General features: G+C 40.2%; 1 protein-coding gene across 1 annotated transcript in view; it reads right to left on the reverse strand.

The window, feature by feature from the left end:
* The window catches only part of DPP10 (dipeptidyl peptidase like 10), a 582,520-nt gene that overhangs the window by 252,535 nt on the left and 311,174 nt on the right, over nucleotides 1-18,811 (reverse strand). The gene's annotated exons all lie outside the window — the stretch shown is intronic.

The following is an 18,811-nucleotide window of genomic DNA, read 5'->3' on the forward strand; positions in this document are numbered from 1 at the left end:
TATACATGATATTATATGCATATACACTCTGTGTTTTCTTAAGTTACCAACGCATAAACAGGTGGAGGAGAAGAGAGGGAGCTGCCCTTTTTATCCTCCTCCCCATCTTTTCTCAAGCACTGGCAAATGCCTGTACTCAGCGACAGGAAGTGACTTCATGACCCACTTCCACTTTGTCTGCACATGTGCTCCCATCTAGACTGCTTTCCAGGGGCACCATCTCGCCCTCAGGATTGTGGGTGCCCGCCACCATAACACAGATAAGCTCCCCCCTCAAAAAAGAGTGACTTGCTGGCTGGCTGTGGAGGGCGAAGCTGAACTGCTCTCTTGGAGGCAGCACCACAGAGGTTGTCTGGCTGCCTTTCTCTGGCTTTGCTCATTGACTTTGTGGGTGCCCGGCCCCCACAATTATGGTTTTGTGGGTGCCCAACCACCCAGGGTCCCCTGGAGTTGGCTCCTATGCTGCTTTCAGTGGTGGATGGTAAAGAGCAATATAATGCATATAACCATGTAAAAATACTCATACGTAAACACTTACAAAATTATGTTGCAGAAATACATTATCACATGGAGCTTGACTCTCTTATACATATTGTTTCTGATTGGTCTGCATATAATATTGCCTATAATTAGTCAGGCTTTTTTTTTTTTTAAAAAAAAGGCTAACACAGGAATGGCTTGAATGTAAGTTCGCACTTGATACAAGAGGCAGTCCAATGTGTGGAAAGTTCAGTTGTGTCTAAACTACCAAATTCCATGTATAGATCCATTTAAAATGGATTTCTTCTCTGTCACTAATGACTGTACAGTGCCACCACCATTGGAGGCAGTAGATCTCTGAATATTTGCTGCTGGGAAAGATGACCAGGGAGTGCTGTTGAGCTTCTATGTTCTGCTGGTGGGTTTGCCATAAGCACCTGGCTGGCCACTGTGGGAAAAGAATCTGAACCAAATGGAACAGAAGTCTGTTTCAGCAAGGCTCTTCTTATGTTTAAGGAAGGAGGGGTCTATGTGCACCTCCCATTTCCCCATCTGACTCTTCATCTTTGTATAATGACAATTAATTTCACTTCAGAGCACATTTCATTTGCATAGAACACAAATGGAGGCTGTTTCAGGATAGATGTTTTGGCCATGCATTGATTTAAGATGCAACAATTCTAACTCTCTCACACACACTATCTCTTAAAAAAAGGTAAAGGTAAAGGACCCCTGGCAGTTAAGTCCAGTCGCGAACAACTCTGGGGTTGCGGCGCTCATCTCGCTTTACTGGCTGAGGGAGCCGACATTTGTCCACAGACAGCTTCCAGGTCATGTGGCCAGCATGACTAAGCTGCTTCTGGTGAAACCAGAGCAGCGCACAGAAATGCTGTTTACCTTCCCACCGGAGCGGCACCTATTTATCTACTTGCAGTTTGATGTGCTTTCAAACTGCTAGGTAAGCAGGAGCTGGGACCCAGCAACGGGAGCTCACCCCGTTGCGGGGACTTGAATTGCCAACCTTCTGATCAGCAAGCCCTAGGCTCAGTGGTTCAGGCCACAGCGCCACCTGCACACACTCTCTCACACACAAACACAAGCACCAGACCCAGCTGTTGCTGCTACTTCTGCACTATTAGGCTATTAATAATAGAGACATTGGTCTATTAATAGAGAGGTACAGAGAGAGACACATGTCCTAATGTTCATAATATCAAGAGTTAATGATTAAATGAGTTACTTGCAGCACTCCCAATTAACATTATTCATTACTGCAATGGAACTTTTTAAAATAGCTTGAAAGTCTTGCACATTTTGTGCTTATGATCTTTTTTGCACCTTAATTTAAAACTGGAGGCTTAAAAAGTGCATGCAAGTGTGAATGGACCCGAAATTAAGACAACAGTTCCTTTTGCCTTCCTATTAACTATTATTCGACTAGAACAGAATGCATTCAAAAATAAATGTGACATTTACACAAACACAAACTCTGTGAGAAAAGATAAATCTTTATTCCTCTCTTAAGATTCACTTTCTAAAATAAATTGTTGCTCCATAAATTCAATGATTTTGCCTAGAGTCCAAATTAGCGATAGATGTATATGTGTAATTGGAACTTTTTATTCCAGAGGAGTGTTTTGAAAGTGGAATTCTGCAGCTAAACAATAAACAAAGCTCCATCTGTCCTTATTGGTTTTCCCCACCCCTGTTGCTCACATATTACAAAGACATTATGGTTGTTGTGTTGAAAATATTTATGTAGTAGGAGGGGATGACACTTGGCCATTCCCCACTTGCTGAATAAGATACCAAGTGGATTGGGTAAACACCCAAACCTTGAGAGGTAAACAATGGAGAGATCGGGGATGTTTCTGATTTAACTTACTAGGCTAGATTTATATCACAGTTTATTATTTTCCAAGAGCACATTCAATCACACATTTTTAAAGGGTAGGGATAGAAGAGGAATCCACAGAACTCCCAAAGCAGAGTCACATGTAGGGATAGAAGGATCTGTCAATTTTTATCCTCTCAATTTGTTGTTTTTCTAATCTTAAATTCAGTTCTCCACGTTTTCCAGCAAGTTGTGATTTTTAAAAAGAATCCTCTTGACAATTTATTAGTATGTTAGCATGAATACTTTCTAATAAAAAATATTTTAATGTGCAACTTTAGGCTGGTTTAGAATTTGAAGTCCCAATATGAAGAGATCCAATTGCTCCAGTGTTGTCTCCGTCTGTTTTATTTGTTCCCCTTAAAAACCTTTGGAGATCATCTAACTGCTCACAAACTGGAGTAGCTAGTGTGTAGGTCTTCTTCCTGCACTTTGAATAGAACAGAAAAGTCACTCTGGGAGCAATGGGACTAGATGATATCCCTTTGTTCTCAGAGGGATTTGTGTTAAAGAAAAAAAGGGCTGTGCCCAATGCTGGTCATTGGAGAGTTGTATCCACTGTATCTCCAAAACTCCAAGTGGGGGCAGAAGCCATATGGAAAAGAAGCTAATAAACAGTATCTATTAGGATTTTGGAGTATTTCATGTTTGGGATAGGCAAGCTCAGGACTACATAGATTTTTCTTCGTTAAAGCCTGGAAGCTTCTCTGGAACATCCTAGGCTTTTCTAGGCAACATACTTTTGTGCATGCACTTGAGAGGTAGATTGAATTCTAGTTTGTAGGCACATATCCAGAGTCTCATCATACTTTCTGAGTCAATGAAGAAGCCACTTGCTTCCGAATACATCTGAACACTATAAGTTGTTCATATTCATGTTCATGTTCTCAACAAACTCTTATGATATCACTATTCTTGACACATGTAGATGTCAGTGGAGCCATCAGGTTTCCATTTGAAATAGAGACAGAATATATCTGCTGAAATATTAAATAAGCATGGATATAGAAATATTTCTCCCCACCCCCATTATCCAATTGTCCTAAGGAACCCACAGTGCCACTTCCCCTCATGAAGAATCAACATTCTCCCAAAGATATGTACACAGAATGAGAAGTTACCTTCATAAAGATACAAAGGTGGTTGAGGGACACATAAATAAGTAAGAACTACGGTGAATGGCAGTAGCTCAATGATGGCACATCTGCTTGGTATGCAGAAGATTCCAGGTTCAATTCTCCGCATCTCCAGGTAGGACTTGGATTGTCCCCTATCCTAAATCCCCAAGAGCCACTGCCAGTCAATGGAGATTATACAAAATAATACTGGGTCAATTATCTGACTATGTGCAGAGTGGACCCTCTGGATATGAATTAAATTTGTTCTGGGGATCCGTACTTAACTTGAAAAGTTTGTAACTCGAAGAGCTGCTTCTGTGCATGCATGCAGCGCAATAGAGCGCTTCTGCGCATGTGTGCGGAGCGCAGAGCACTTCTGCACACGTGTGCGCGGCAAAACCCGGAAGTATACACTTCCAGGTTTGCCGTGTTCGCAACCTGAAAGTTACATATCCAGAGCGGTACGTAACTCGAGGGTCCACTGTATCAGGTTTCTGTGCTGACAAGAAAAGAAGCAAGCATTTGCTTAATTTGTAGCCTCTTGCTATCTAACGTAAGCATCCTTCCTCCTTCTTGCAAGCCATTTCCAATGAACACAGTTTTATACTGGCATGCATTCCACTGGTTTCCCCAAGGAAGGCCTCGGCCCATAGGCTTAGATAATTAGGCAAGTGGTAACCTAAACAAATATCCTAATTCCACTCCTGTATATTTTAGGCTAATTGTTTTACACCTCAAAGGCAAACATGTATTTAAATTTAAAATTAACACAGTGATATGTTTTAAGATACTCTTTGGATTAGGCTTATTATTTAAATTATAAACGATGTGAAAATAATAAGTGATCTAGTAACTCTTGCCATCTAATCATTCTGCTGTGTGGTCTGTTGGCTAGGTTTGAGATATACAGTGAGCTAAAAGAGCACAGAAAAAGGTTTAATGGTTCTGGATTAATCAAACTCATCAAATCAGGTACAGTAAATTCAAACTCCTCTTTCTGCATATTAGATGTAGAAAGAGTCAGGCAACAGCGAAAGACAGATGGCAATGGCAATAAGACAGATGAATTGATTTATGATTCTGTTTCATGCCACCCACACTCCTAACACTCCATTTGTCTGCAACATTCATTTAAGACAATTCTTTTGATACATATTATGACATCTGAGCTAATAAACTTTAATCATCTTTCAGATGGTAAGAATGATTAGAGAATGAAGAAATGGGAGGGAGGGGGAGAGGAGGAGTATGGGGAAGTCTAAAGCCTATGAAGAAATTGACAATTTCTTATGTGAGCTGTCAGACAGAAATATACCATTTTTCATCCTTACTGATTGCCTGGTATGTATAATCTCAGTCCTATGGAGTTTTCATGTTCCTCTTTCCATGAGTGAGGGTGAACACTGGATATCTACACCTGATAGTTTATTTTGCATGCAAATTTTGTTCAGCACCATTAACTGGATTAACTGCCTCCACAATAAATATTGATTAAATTGGGTGGAGTGGGGGTGAATATAGGATGGCATTTTGTTGACGATGACATCATGTGGATGCTGTGAAAACCTTGCATGAATGATTAGCACCGAGTCCTCAATAACCTGCTGTGCGGAAGTGACCTTTATTATAGAGAAATTAAGGTCAAGAAATTAAAAACATCATTAGTCTTTCCATAACTCTGTTTCAGTGCATGGAAAGGATATGTACTGGTGAAGATGAAACCAGCATTCTTAATTGAGCCAGGAAACAAAGTGAGAGACAATGGTGGTGTTCATGATTAGTTTTTGTGAGATAGAGAAAAAGCAATCTTGACTGAATTAAAAAGTTGCCTCTTCTGTTCCTCTCATTCAAAAGCTGTAAACACATAGATTTGGAACATCTAGCTAAAAAGCACAAACCTATGCAGGTTGGCTCAGAAGCAAGCCCTGCAGAATTCAATGGAAATGACTCCCAGCTACGTGGGTTTAGGATTCCTTAATTGCTCAAGCTCTTTCTTAAGGCCAAGGGTCTCCTTTCACCTTTAAGTACATTTATCGTCTGAGGCACAGAGCTACTAGTCGGTACAGTTTTAGCTGAGAAGTCATGTTTCTTATCTACATTTCTGATTTTAAACTGAGCTCCAGGCGACAATGTACCTTCAAGCTATTATTAAAAATAAAGTTCTTCTGTTAACTGGGCCAACTTTCTAAATGTACCAATGGAGTTGGCTTTCTTTTCCCTGTACAATTTTCCAGAGAGGGACAGGACAGCAAGACGTCCCATCCCTCCAATACTTCTCACCCCATTTTCAACATGCACAACAGCAGCCATTTTCCGACCACTCCAAGCAGTTTTTAACCTGTATGAAAAGGAAAAAAATGTTTTTAAATGCATTATTTGACTACCTTGCAGAATTTGGAAGAGTGCAGTTTCCACTCTTCTCCACATCTCAGTTTGGTAGCCATAGATCAGGTGAGTTCACTGTAGCGTGTGTTTTTTCCTCATTGTTTTTTAACAGGTAATAAATCTATTACCAATTTCCCCACATTATTCTCATGCTATAATACCTTAACGGAGGGGACACAGCAGGAACTCATAATGCAATGATTCCAATTCTGATAGCTTATGTTTCTGAACCAACCATAGCAAACTGAACATTATATATGGGTGAATATCATGTGAGAGTATTACAAACGCATCATCCCCCTACCAGGAGAATCAGTTCAGTACAGGTGCCCCCTTGACTTAACCATAGACTATCTAGTGATAAAACTGTTTGCTATGATTCTCAAAATTAGATACATTTCTGAATTACACCTAATTCACTTTAGTGCCCTTTGTTTAACAAGGAGCACATATTTTCACACATTCTCATCTTCATGTTGTTAGCAAATGTAACTGATAAATGGAAAACTGGTGAATAGAAGCCAAATCTTAAACTGAAATGTACAGTGTTCACAACAAATGCTCTCATAGAAATTCAAATGCTGTGCACAAGAAAATCACAACGTGTATGATAAGCAGGAAGCATAGGCCTTGCACTTCCTTAAAAAGGTCCAGTCACGGACAACTCTGGGGTCGCGGAGCCCATCTTACTTTACTGGCTGAGGAAGCCGGCATTTGTCCGCAGACAGTTCCGGGTCATGTGGTCAGCATGACTAAGCTGCTTCTGGAAAACCAGAGCAGCGCACGGAAACACCGTTTACCTTCCCACCAGAGTGGTACCTATTTATCTACTTGCACTTTGACGTGCTTTCAAACTGCGAGGTTGGCAGGAGCTGGGACCGAGCAACGGGAGCTCATCCTGTTGCGGGGATTCGAACCACTGACCTTCTGATTGGCAAGCCCTAGGCTCTGTGGTTTAGACCATAGCACCACCTGCGTCCTTCCTGCACTTCCTTAGTATCACCCAAAATAAAAGCTCATCTACCTCCTTCTGTATGGAAAAGGGCCATAGCTCAATAGTACAGGATCTGTCCAGGATCAATTCCCAGCATCTTCATATAGGGCTGAGAGGGACCCCTGTCTGAAACCTTGGAGAACCACACAGCCTGTTATATGGCCCAAGGGTCTGTCTCAGTAGAGAGGCCAGCTTCCTATTTCCTTCTCTCTGCATGGGAAAAGGGGGAAGTTTAGGGCATTTTGCTTCCTGTTTACAACAAAAGCCGTCATATCTCAAGCTTGCCATAATCTTGCCATTTCAACTACAATTAAGACATTGAGAATGGTGTCTGACACCTGCTGCACACCAAATATTTGAGATGGCAGCATTTTCTTACAGCAGTTCTGTTGCTCTGCTCTAAAGCAAGGTGCTAATTTAGCACTTCAGATTCAGAGGGTTGGCCCACTAAGCACTGGGGAAATAATAGCCACCATAACATGGTTAAGTGTACTGCAGACTGCTAATTCAAGAACGTATGGCAGGAGTCAGGTGGATGCAAAGCCCTTGCATTCATATCTGCACACAGCAGGAACCATGCAAGGCAATGCGGTAAGGATGTCTCTATGAATAAAATATAAACCAAGGTTGTTCCCTTAAAGAAAGTGAATCTATCCTGAATCTTAAAAGCCGGCTACTGCATACAATCTTAGATTCCATTTCAGGTTAGCACTTCTGTTTATTGACGAGGTTTTTAATCCTACCTAGTGCACTTCCTGCTCAGTGCAGCTGCTATGCGGATTAGAGCATGTCATGTTAAAACTGTGTAAAGGAAGCGAAGATGATCACCATGGCTATAAATCTATTTTACCACTTGCAGAGGACTTCTCTGAGTGGCAGGGAAGAATTCTGCTTTCCTACTTTGAAGTAGCTGAAGTGTTTCAACATTATTCATGAGATGTGATTATCCATTGAAAATTTAGGGCCACTTCACACTATATCCTTTCATGGGCACACATTGTAGGTTTGGAGCAGGAATTCCCTGAAATTCCCTGTCAATCAATCTGTTCTTTTCATATATTCACTGTAGGAAGCTGAAAATGACTGAGGCTTCCTGCTGCATGACTGAGGCTTCCTGCAGCAGACCTAGAATGCTGGACTTTTGTCCAGACACAAGCACAAAGCTGTTGCTTTCAGTATACCCAAGCCATCAAATAGAAGATGTATTTGGATGATACAGGGGAAACCATAAGAACCCAGATTCTCACTTTTCATAAGAATATGTGCAGGGCCGGATTTAGATGAAGAGAGGCCCTAAGCTACTCCACTTGTGAGGCCCCTCCCAATCCCCCATGCTCACGACTAGAAGAAAATGGAAGAGTGTTATAAACAAAATTGAGTGAAGCCAAGGATGATGGCGGGTATTTAAAATTCTACAATTCACAATTTCTCCTCTAAAGGATATTGGCCAGAGCGGTCGTCCTCTTATATGCCTGCTGGGATTGACAAGGCATCTGACCCTCACCTAAATCTCATAACTCTCCTGACAGGTGAGTTGGTCTGCAGCTACAGTGTAGCAATAAAGGATGAGATTGCCCACCAGATACCAGGCACTCTACTATTCAAATTAGGCCCCAGTGTTTTTCTCACAATCCCCTTCTCAATGAAATAATCAATTTTAATCTAGCATTTAAATTATCAAAACTTTCTTATTTGCTAATTTGAGCAAGTAAACTACTGCTCTCGCTTCATTGCAACACACTTGAGCAAATCTGCTCCTCTTCCTTTCACAGCTATTTTGTTGCCTTTTGCAACTGTAGCTGTCTCTGATTAGTTATCATTTAACCCTCTGGGGAAATAATTAGCATCACACGTCATGCTCATGGAGGTTGCTAAACCAATTATCCAACTAGAAAGATTACTGTTCATAGCACCAGTTTTCCTATACAGTGGTACCTCGGGTTACATACGCTTCAGGTTACAGACTCCGCTAACCCAGAAATAGTACCTCAGGTTAAGAACTTTGCTTCAGGATGAGAACAGAAATCGTGCTCCAGCGGCGCAGCAGCAGCAGGAGGCCCCATTAGCTAAAGTGGTGCTTCAGGTTAAGAACAGTTTCAGGTTAAGAATGGACCCAACTGAGCAACTTGGCCACTGAATTCTGTACCAGCTGAAGTTTTCAAACCAACTTCAGAAGCAGGCCCACATCTAATGCACTGCAGTAATCTAATCTAGAGGTTACCAGAGAATAGACAATAGAATTTAGGTTATCCCTGTCCAGATAAGGAGTACAGTTATAAGTATTGGGATTATAAGTATTGATTAGTTATAAGTATTGGGATTATCAATATTAATAAATGAGGATTGTGCACCTTGTATAATTTGTTTTGAATTCAAAGCATGAGTTGTAACATGTCTTTGTGTGAACATTCCTGGTGTATTCTGAATGTATTAAAAATGCTCCTCTTTTGAAGCACCTGAATTTTGTTTTAAAAAATCATTCTAACACGGGAATACTCGATTAAAACTTAACCATGTTTTATCTATAATATTTGAAGGGAATAACCAAACACTATCATGTACTGTACAGCAATTTATCGCATCTGAATTACTTAACATGGTTAAAATGGAATAAATAATCTGTTGGCCTTTCCAAGGATTGTGCTGGAGTTCACTATGCACTAAACACTGATGAAAGGTCAGACTGCAGTCTACGTTTAGTTAGCTCCAGTTGAATATAAGATGTATTACAGTACAACCAAAACTAAATGCAAATAATATCAATATTTTAATATTTCTGTCTTCTGTCCCAAGAGCATTAAAGATGAGTGGATTATATTTGCATAGCCAATGAACATATAGTAATATTAAGAAAGAGCAGAAGGATAATGTCATATTTACATGAGATAATATCTGGTATAAATAGCTAACGTCTTTCTCATTATCCACTTCCATAAGCCTCCATTGCAGTCTTTTTAAAAGAGTCTCATGGTTTTCACAATAGGTTATAAAAATAAAAGCCGCATGTAGGTAATAAGCACAAATGTTAATTGCATGTACAACAGCAGAGTGGTAAAGGATGACAAGGAGAAGATATTTCGCAATGCAAGGAGAAGATATTTCGCCCCCACCCTGTGAAACCTCAGTAGATAGTGAGTTTGTTTATTTTTTTTATAATAATTTTTATTAAGGATTTTACATTACAAAAAATGAAGGGGGAAAAAACAGAAAAAAGAAAAAATATCAAACAAAAATTATTAAAAAGATAGTGAGTTTGTTTAATAAGGAAAAGAAGCCAATGCCAAATATTGGGACCAAGATATTCCTTACACCCAGTAGAAACCATATTATGGAATTCAAATATTATCAAAACCAAAAAGAATTTGGATCTTTCTTTACTGGACATGACTGTAGTTAGAAGAAAAAATAAATGCTGGAGGAGTGGGAAAGTGGCACATCTACCAGCACAAGGGTCAGGTGCACAGTGATCTTTATTAGATTGGATTCCCACTGCCCTCTTCTAACACAGGTATGGGGAAACTTTTTGTGTGTGCCAGAGGGTCATGTTCCTTTCTTGGCAACCTTCTGAGTGGCAGATGGGGCCAGAGGCAAAATTGGCTGAGAAATGGATATACCTTTCTTATAGTAGGCTATTTACTATATACACTCACAAATTCCTTTCTATCCTTCATCCAGAAAAATACACGTTACTGAAGACACATTCCACCCATCTAAAAACACTTGGGGTGCAAAGCAGCGTTTGTGAGGGGTGTGTCCTGGGGTGAGCTCTGAGGGCCAAATGAAGAGGTATGGAGGGCCGTATTCACCCACTCCAGCAGCCCTAAAGGATAGTCACTATGATCAGCTTTTACAATGTCAATAATTTCCTGGGATATGTAAGGAACTGAAAGCAGACTGTGTATGTGAAAAGGGCTGCCAAAAGCTGACCTTGCAGGCTGAAAGAACACAAAATCTTGCATGTATCAATATGTGCATAGTCAACCAAATGACAGTATATAAGCATATAAAAGAATCTGAGTGCTTCTCCCTTCATGCTCTGGTTGTCAGCTTTTCAAAGGCACCTGCATTACTACTATTTGAAACAGTAGAACAGGAATGGGGAAACTGTTGCCCTCCAAATGTTGGTGGACATCAATTCCTATCAATCGCAGACAGCAAGGCCAGGGATGATGTAAGTTGCAGTCCAACAACATCTGGAAGACCACAGGTTTCCCACCCGTGGATGAGAGAATCTGATCCACCATGGCTCTTTTGTAAAAGCTTTTGAGTGATTAGTAGCAGTAACATAAATATAAACACAAATTTATATGCATAGGACGTCATCCTAAACTAGGAACATGTTTTAAATTCCTTGTAAGCCATGAGTGAAAAAATGACTTAAATTCTTGACGTACCTAAATATGAAGCAGCTTGAATGTGAGGGACTGAGACAAATTTAATGAGCACATGTTGATGCTTCTAGTCCTACAGGCCAGATGGCCTTATTTCTACAAAGCTCAAAGATGGTGGGAAAAGAAAATGCCTCCAGGTGTCTACTGTACATTTCAGTCTGTGATAATAGCCAAAAAATGGTGTTTGATACACTGAAATCCTAGGAAGCCAAGGCAAAAGCAAAGGCAATACAAACAGTGATGTAATTTATACAAAGAACCAAGGATGCAAACTAGCAATTAAAGCTATCATCTGGAGTGGAGGAGCTGAAGCAAGGAAAGGAATTGTGGGTAATTTGTTGATTTAATTTTTCATTTCATTGCTAATCAGGAGAGAAATGCCATTTGTTCTACAATGCTGCCTGATTTTTATATTCCATCATTTAAAATTTCTATTAACTAACATGCAAGATTCAAACATTTGTATTTTGAATATAATCTCTTGGTAAATTCACTTGCACAAATGACAATGAATTTAAAATGTACAGATGTAATCTAATAGGAATATAGTAAGACTTTCCTTCCTTCTTTCTTTCTCTCTCTCTCTCTCTCTCTCTCTCTCTCTCTCTCTCTCTCTCTCTCTCTTTCTTTCTTTCTTTCTTTCTTTCTTTCAAATTTACCTTAATGTAGCCCAGAGGCTATAGGACAGTTTACAATGCTTTTAAACTTATATTATTTTCAGAGCCCCATGCTACCTGAACACTCCTATTTCATTCAGGATTAGCAATATATTTTAATTGGATTTTATGCAGATTTTATGCTGGAGGGGAATCAAATGTACTGTACTAGCCTTCAAGTTATTAATCTTTTTTTTAACAGATACTCCCAGCCTATATACAATTTTATTTTATAAAGAACATCTGTTGAACTAAGCACAGCTAGAAAGAGCTAACAGACACACTATATTTGAGAGAAGGCCGCTCCACTTCTGGGTGGGGTGGTGTTGCAAGCAGGCCACATGGTCTCACAAAGGGAACTGGATCAGGCCCCCTCGTCATTGGGAGGGCCCTGGCCGTGTCACAGACCCTGGCTGACCAATCCAGTCGGCTGGGGGGCAATTTAAACTGCAGTGCAGCGAGGGAACGTCCTTTCTGGCTCACTTTCACGGATCTCCCACCCTCCCCGGCCTCTTTTTAGGTCTTCGACTTTGGCCTTGCTATGGACCTCGGTTGGTCGCTGTTGAAAGGCCTGGTAGGAATTTTTCCACTTGGCAAATTGGCATTGGCCATTTGGTTTTCACCTACCTCATAGCAATCGTCACAACTTTTGTAAGGTTTGGCGGTTAGGCTCTGGTATAACTTGGTTTGGGGGAGGGGAAGTGTGGCCATCACCTGCCCTCCATTTTTAAGGTTATTCCGTTAAAGGGATCTGGGGGTGTGGAGCTTGTCCAAAGCCCGGGTAGGGCCAAGGGCCATGCCACGACCCCATAGGGTACCCTGGGGGAGCTCGAGTCAATGTGCATCGACAGGGTTCCCACTATTGGTGGTCGACCCTTACCAGAATCCCTGCATGGCGGGCAGGAGTCAGATATAGTCAGTTCAATTCCAATGCCTAAGCCAATACCACTCACATTCTGTAACCAATAAAGTTGTGGCCCAAAGTTTGCCCATTAATCATTAACCTAATATACTGTGTCCAAGTGTCTTTATTCATCACAGGGGAGGCCTCGGGGACTTGACACACAAGTGTCCTTTAACTCCTGTACTACCTTTCGGGGTTGGGTAGAGGTTGAAATAAACTACCTTTAAGCTTCTTGTGATGAGAGCCACCTAAACAAATTTGGTTTGAAATGTGGTTGTTCTTACAGTTCAAAGCTGTGTATTTAATATTAGAGAGCAACACATCTCAGTTAGTAAATATTTGACATTCCTGAAATGTCCTACATTTTGTTGTTACTGAATTTTGTTACATATTCAGGTTATTATACAATCCTTTCCATCCTGACAGTGGTTGTATTGAAACAGGATAGGGATCTTTTAATTTCCTATCCCTGTCTGTTATTCTTAAGTGATATTCAGCTAAGTCATACTCAAAGACCCACTGAAATTAGTAGACATGAATTATTTAAAGACCACCATTTCTAGTGGGTTTACTTCAAATAAGAATAATACATGGTACCTCCCATATACAATGCCTTTTCTTCTGGAGATTACTTTCACCATTAGTTCTCTTTCCTCTCATGATAACCAGATACTGACTCTCCTAAGTGGTCTGTATGTACTGTATTCATTAGAGTTTAAGAGAATCTAAATCTAGAGACTTGATTAATGAGCTTTGCTGGGGGGAGGGGAGAACCCATTTTCTTTTCCATCTCTGTGATTATACTCACCTTATTCACCTTCCATACAACTTAAAACCTTGACTCAACCTTTCTCTTTCCTTTTGCCTTTCGTTTTTTCATCTTTGTTTTCCTTTTCATTTTGAATATATTGTCATGCCATTTTCATTTCATGGAAACTGCAGCCCATTTTGCATTTGCACAAGAGGGTTGGGGAAAAGAATGAGAGGTGCAGGAGGAGGGGGAAAGAGAGGGGAAGTTCCAATGTGCAAACACAAGTCCTTGCACAAATGGCTTGACATTGTTGGCTACAATCCAAAGGTTTTAGAATTAGGACTGTAAAGCAGGGGACAAGGGAAAATTTCTGTCCCACACACTTGGCCCCAGGATTTACAGCTTGTCCCATTACTTCAACCTTGCGTCTACTACAACTTTCAAAGGTAGTGGTAGTTCTTACCTATGTAATTCAGTTTGTATAGTTACACACTTCATGCTCTCACAGAAGCAACAAGAAAAACCACAGAGCAATTGAAATGTGGCATAATGCAGCAGGCAAAGGAAGAATCTCATCCAAATCCCCAAATATGTATCCAGATTGTCCACTCCAGAGTTTTCCTGAACCGATATTCACAGGTCCATTGGTGGCTGTGGCTAGGAATGGACAAATCTAATTTCTCCTCAATATCTCCTTTCCCCAGTCTTCATTTCCATACATTTCCATAATACTTTGTAAAAAATTTTTTTAAAAAAAGATCCTCATGGAAATGCATTAACTGTTCTTTGGGTTTAATTATTTACTTGTGTTTTATCTTGCATTTTATTCTTTGAACCGCCTTGGGATCTCTTGAAGAAGGGCAGTATATAAATTTTAATAATAATAATATACATTTTAATGAGAATTTATCCTAATAAGCACATTTTTAATGCAATTTTATACACATTTTTAAAAAGCAACCTCCCCTAGTATAATATGTTTTTGTATACGGATAGGTAGCCGTGTTGGTCTGCCATAGTCAAAACAAAAAAAAATTCCTTCCTGTAGCACCTTAAAGACCAACTAAGTTAGTTCTTGGTATGAGCTTTCGTGTGCATGCACACTTCTTCAGATATGTGTATCTGAAGAAGTGTGCATGCACACGAAAGCTCATACCAAGAACTAACTTAGTTGGTCTTTAAGGTGCTACAGGAAGGAATTTTTTTATGTTTTTGTATGTTAGTTGCACCAGTAGACACATTTTTATACACACTTTTGTATACATTATTTGGCTGGAGAACTGCATCACAAAATTCAGAAAAGTGTGAATTTTGAAGGATGGATGAGTTTGGGTTCAAATATTATTTTGAAAAGTTCAAATTAGGTAGGTTTATCTTAAAATGCAAACTGAATAAAATTTCTTCCCCATCCCTAGTTGTGTGAAACATTAATATATTATTCTCTTGAAAGAGGAAGGCAATATGAAAGGAAGGTGATATGAAAAAGTGAAAGCATGTTTACATTCTCTGTAAGCAGCATGCTATAGACAATCATTTGCCTAATTCCCCCCAACCTCCAAATAGTCATAGGTGTTTTTTTGCTCATACTGGTGGCCAAGGAAAATATGCATTGGTTAGAAATACCGAACTACAGCAAGGAAAAGATCAAAGTCAACCTCGAATAAGAAAGAGAATTGAGAACTTGCCTCTGTATTTTCAGCAAGCTTATAGAAATGGAAAAGTTAATTCAGGAAGTGGTCATAAAAATCTACTTCTCACATAGGCAATAATTATCATTTCTCAAGTGGATTGTGTAGAGACACTAAAGTGATAGTTGGATATGTAGCTGGGAACAGAATATCATTCCTAAACCATAGGTTGTATATATTCTTCAGTACACATACTGAAGGCTTCCACTTCAAAGCAAGAGATGTTTCCATACATACAAGTATATAAACATGTGCCATTCAACTGAATGGGAAACTCCTCATAGACATATACCTTAAAAATACGAATATTTTTAAGTACATACAAGCTCAGTCAAGTGCACAGGCTTCCATCAGAAAATGTTTTCACTTTGTATCTTTGGAATTTAAAAGGGGTGGAGTAGGAAAGAGTGGCTATTGATTCGCTGATTTAAGGCAAAGCTGTCTGAGTTGTGACATGCTTAATTGAGAGTAGTATAAATAAGGTGTCCAGAGAGCAAGATATTTATTTTATGTCCTCAAGCAGGCAGGAAAACACACTCTCAAGCTTATTGAAAAGACCCATGTGAGCAATCTTATTCCAATCTTCGTGCTTTCAAGTTTCTATAGTGAAGTTTTACAGTGTTTCATCTGTGCAGTGTATTTATGCTTTAGTCAAAAAAGCAATGCAATCCATATTAATTACAAAGAGCCATCTAGTACAAAGATATTACTCTTACCCACACTCTTTATACTGAATTGACAATAAATATTTGCAGGAAATATTACAGTGTTTTCTAGGATGTCTTCTCAAATCACAACAGGGATATTATAAGTCACTATAGGCCAGACAAGTACTCTGTATGAGATGAGACTGTGCTAAAGATGGGGTGGGGGGATGTAGAAGCATGCTAGTTAGAATCTTAAGAGTAACTGCCCTGATTGGTGCATTTCATAACCCTGAAGAGCAGCAAATGGTGAGACAGGACACCAGATGTTGGAATTAAATAAGGCATAAGCTTTATTGACTACAGCAGGGAGGGTTGGCATGGCAGTAGGGCCGGGATCAATTCATCAGTCCACCCGCCCCTTGCTGGGAATGGGATCTTCTGGGATTGGACCATGCCAAACCCATACAATGGGGAATTGGCCAGTGCTGAAACATGTTGTAGTGAAAGCCCAGCTTCCAGGGTCTCACTGGGAAACCAGGGTGAGGATTCCAACCAGGACCCTGAACTTGGGAGGTTCTATGGCTAATCTTCCCCTCAGGCCCCTCATAGGGGGCACCTTTGACTATGTTGATCCTGCCTTGTGCCTATACACCCTATACACATTCAATGCTATTCAACCTAAAAAAAGAATGTAATACGTTTCACTGAATGGGAATGGGATCTAATACATGGGTAAAATTCCATCCACCCCCTTTCCAGCTCGTCCACCCCCATTTCCAGCTTCATCAGGCCACTCACCACGAGGCAAAGCAGTTCCACACAGATTGGGCCTGAAACTGTTATGATTATTGCCCTCACACTCTTGAAGAAGACTTGTTATATAACAAATTAGAGAAATATAACAAATTAGAAATATAACAAACTTGAAATATAGCAAATTAGAAAACCCTGCACAAATAAATCAACCAGATTAGCCAGATCAAATTTATCCATGCAGAAGAGTTATTCATTAAGGAGGGGTTTGATCCCTGTCATCTCTTGAGCATGTTTATGGCTGCAATCTGGTATGTAAACCTGACTCCACTCCCCAGCATTCACCTTGGTGTACATGCCAAGCCTAAATGGTACTCCAAGGACTCCCCAAGCCAAAGGCACTGGAAGGTGACTGGACAGACACCTGAGACATTACTTGGTTAAGGGTTCTTAAATTCTCTTTCCTGTCTGGACTTAATGTAAATAAAATGGGGGAGGAGCCACTCCAGATCACCTGACAGTGTGAAGCAAGCATAAAAGTGGAATCCTAAAGGCCAGTCAGGGGTTGCCCATTAAATTCCTACTCAGACTTCCCAAATGGGTGACCTAGCCCACACCTTCCTAATTGGGCTAAGCAGCCCTCATGCCTAACCCTATTCTTACCCTGGGACAAACTGCTCAGGGGAGGAGAAACGTTGCAGATTTGCTGCAAAGTGGTAAGGGGAGATACTTAATCCTTTCCCCAACAAGACAATCAAAACAACCCTTTCCAAGCTCCTCTTTCTCATGCAGGCGAAATGATCTGGAGCCTATATATTGTCCCTGATGGGGATGACGACAATTTTAATTGTGGGAATGTGGGGACAGGTGACATGATTAAGGATCGAGCACTCTCACCCTGCTATTGCAGCTACAATCACATCTGAAAAATTCCTGCAGCTTCATTTCACTGGGAAAAAAATAACAATTAAGGAGACGTGCACATGGATATATCTCACATGCATCTACCATGACTCTTTATGTTCTTATTAAAATCTTTCTTCTCTTATGCAGTAGTTAAAAGGGGGCTCTGTACATTAGATTGTTATAGCTATTCCAATATTGTTCAATATACGTCTTTTAAAGAGCTATCAAGCTGGTCAGACCAAAGGCCAAACCATGCAGACTCAAAACGCAGAATTTCACACAGCAAAACATGTGAGTTTGTGGTGGTGAGACAGGGGAAGGCAGTAACTATCAAGGAGGAATGTGGCTGGAAACCCAACACACAGAAGCAAAACATAGCCTCCAAGGAAGAGCAGTGACAAAACAATGAGCAGAACCAAGCTAGTGAAAAAGAGAGCTCGTGTCACTTTGAGAAGCTCCATGGAGGGAACATGAGTAATCAAAGGAATGAAACAGCAGCACTTCTCGTGGTTATAAACTCTGGGAGAGGGATAGCTTCTTTCTTTGTGCCCTTAATCAATGACTTGAAAACTCCAGAGGGAAAGTAAGTGAGATGGATCACAGTCGCAAACACACCTTGAGTGGAATGTGGATCTAATTGGTAAGGGTAACGCATGTATTGCAGACAGCAATGAGGAAGCAACCCCAAGAGCTGCCTTTGGGAGAGTGTCTGTGCAATGCACCTGTCAGCTAAAGGGAAATGATATAGAGCTTCTTTCCTCTGTGGTTCTCAATTTACCCAGCTCCTTTTGATATAAGGCCTCTCTGCAATGACAGCCAGCTTCGCCAACTTCATTATTCAGTAAATAGATGCTACTTTTATAACTCTGCTCTTGATAGAATATGCAAATCTCATAATTCTCAGGAACACGATGCGAGAATGTGCCAGAATGTTGCTTAGATATTTATACATACGTATATAGTCTACCTTTGAGACCGAAGATGCTCTTTTTTCTGAAACCTAAGCTGCATAAAAACACCATTTTGAAAAAATTGTTTATAAATGCTCACCTTGGTCTTTCTCTAAACTTTTTTTGTCATTTCTCTGTGTAGATTGCAATGGAGACAACACTTATTTCATGGGCTGTTGGGTGATACAAAGGTGATACAAAGGACAAAGACAGATGATAGCAACATGAAACACAGGTTGGAGAAGCCCTGAGTTGTTATTTGAGCATTGTATTATAACTTTGTATTAAATCAAT

Source organism: Podarcis melisellensis (genome assembly GCF_964234715.1).
Source record: "Podarcis melisellensis genome assembly, chromosome: 1".
Taxonomy (NCBI): Eukaryota; Metazoa; Chordata; class Lepidosauria; order Squamata; family Lacertidae; genus Podarcis; species Podarcis melisellensis.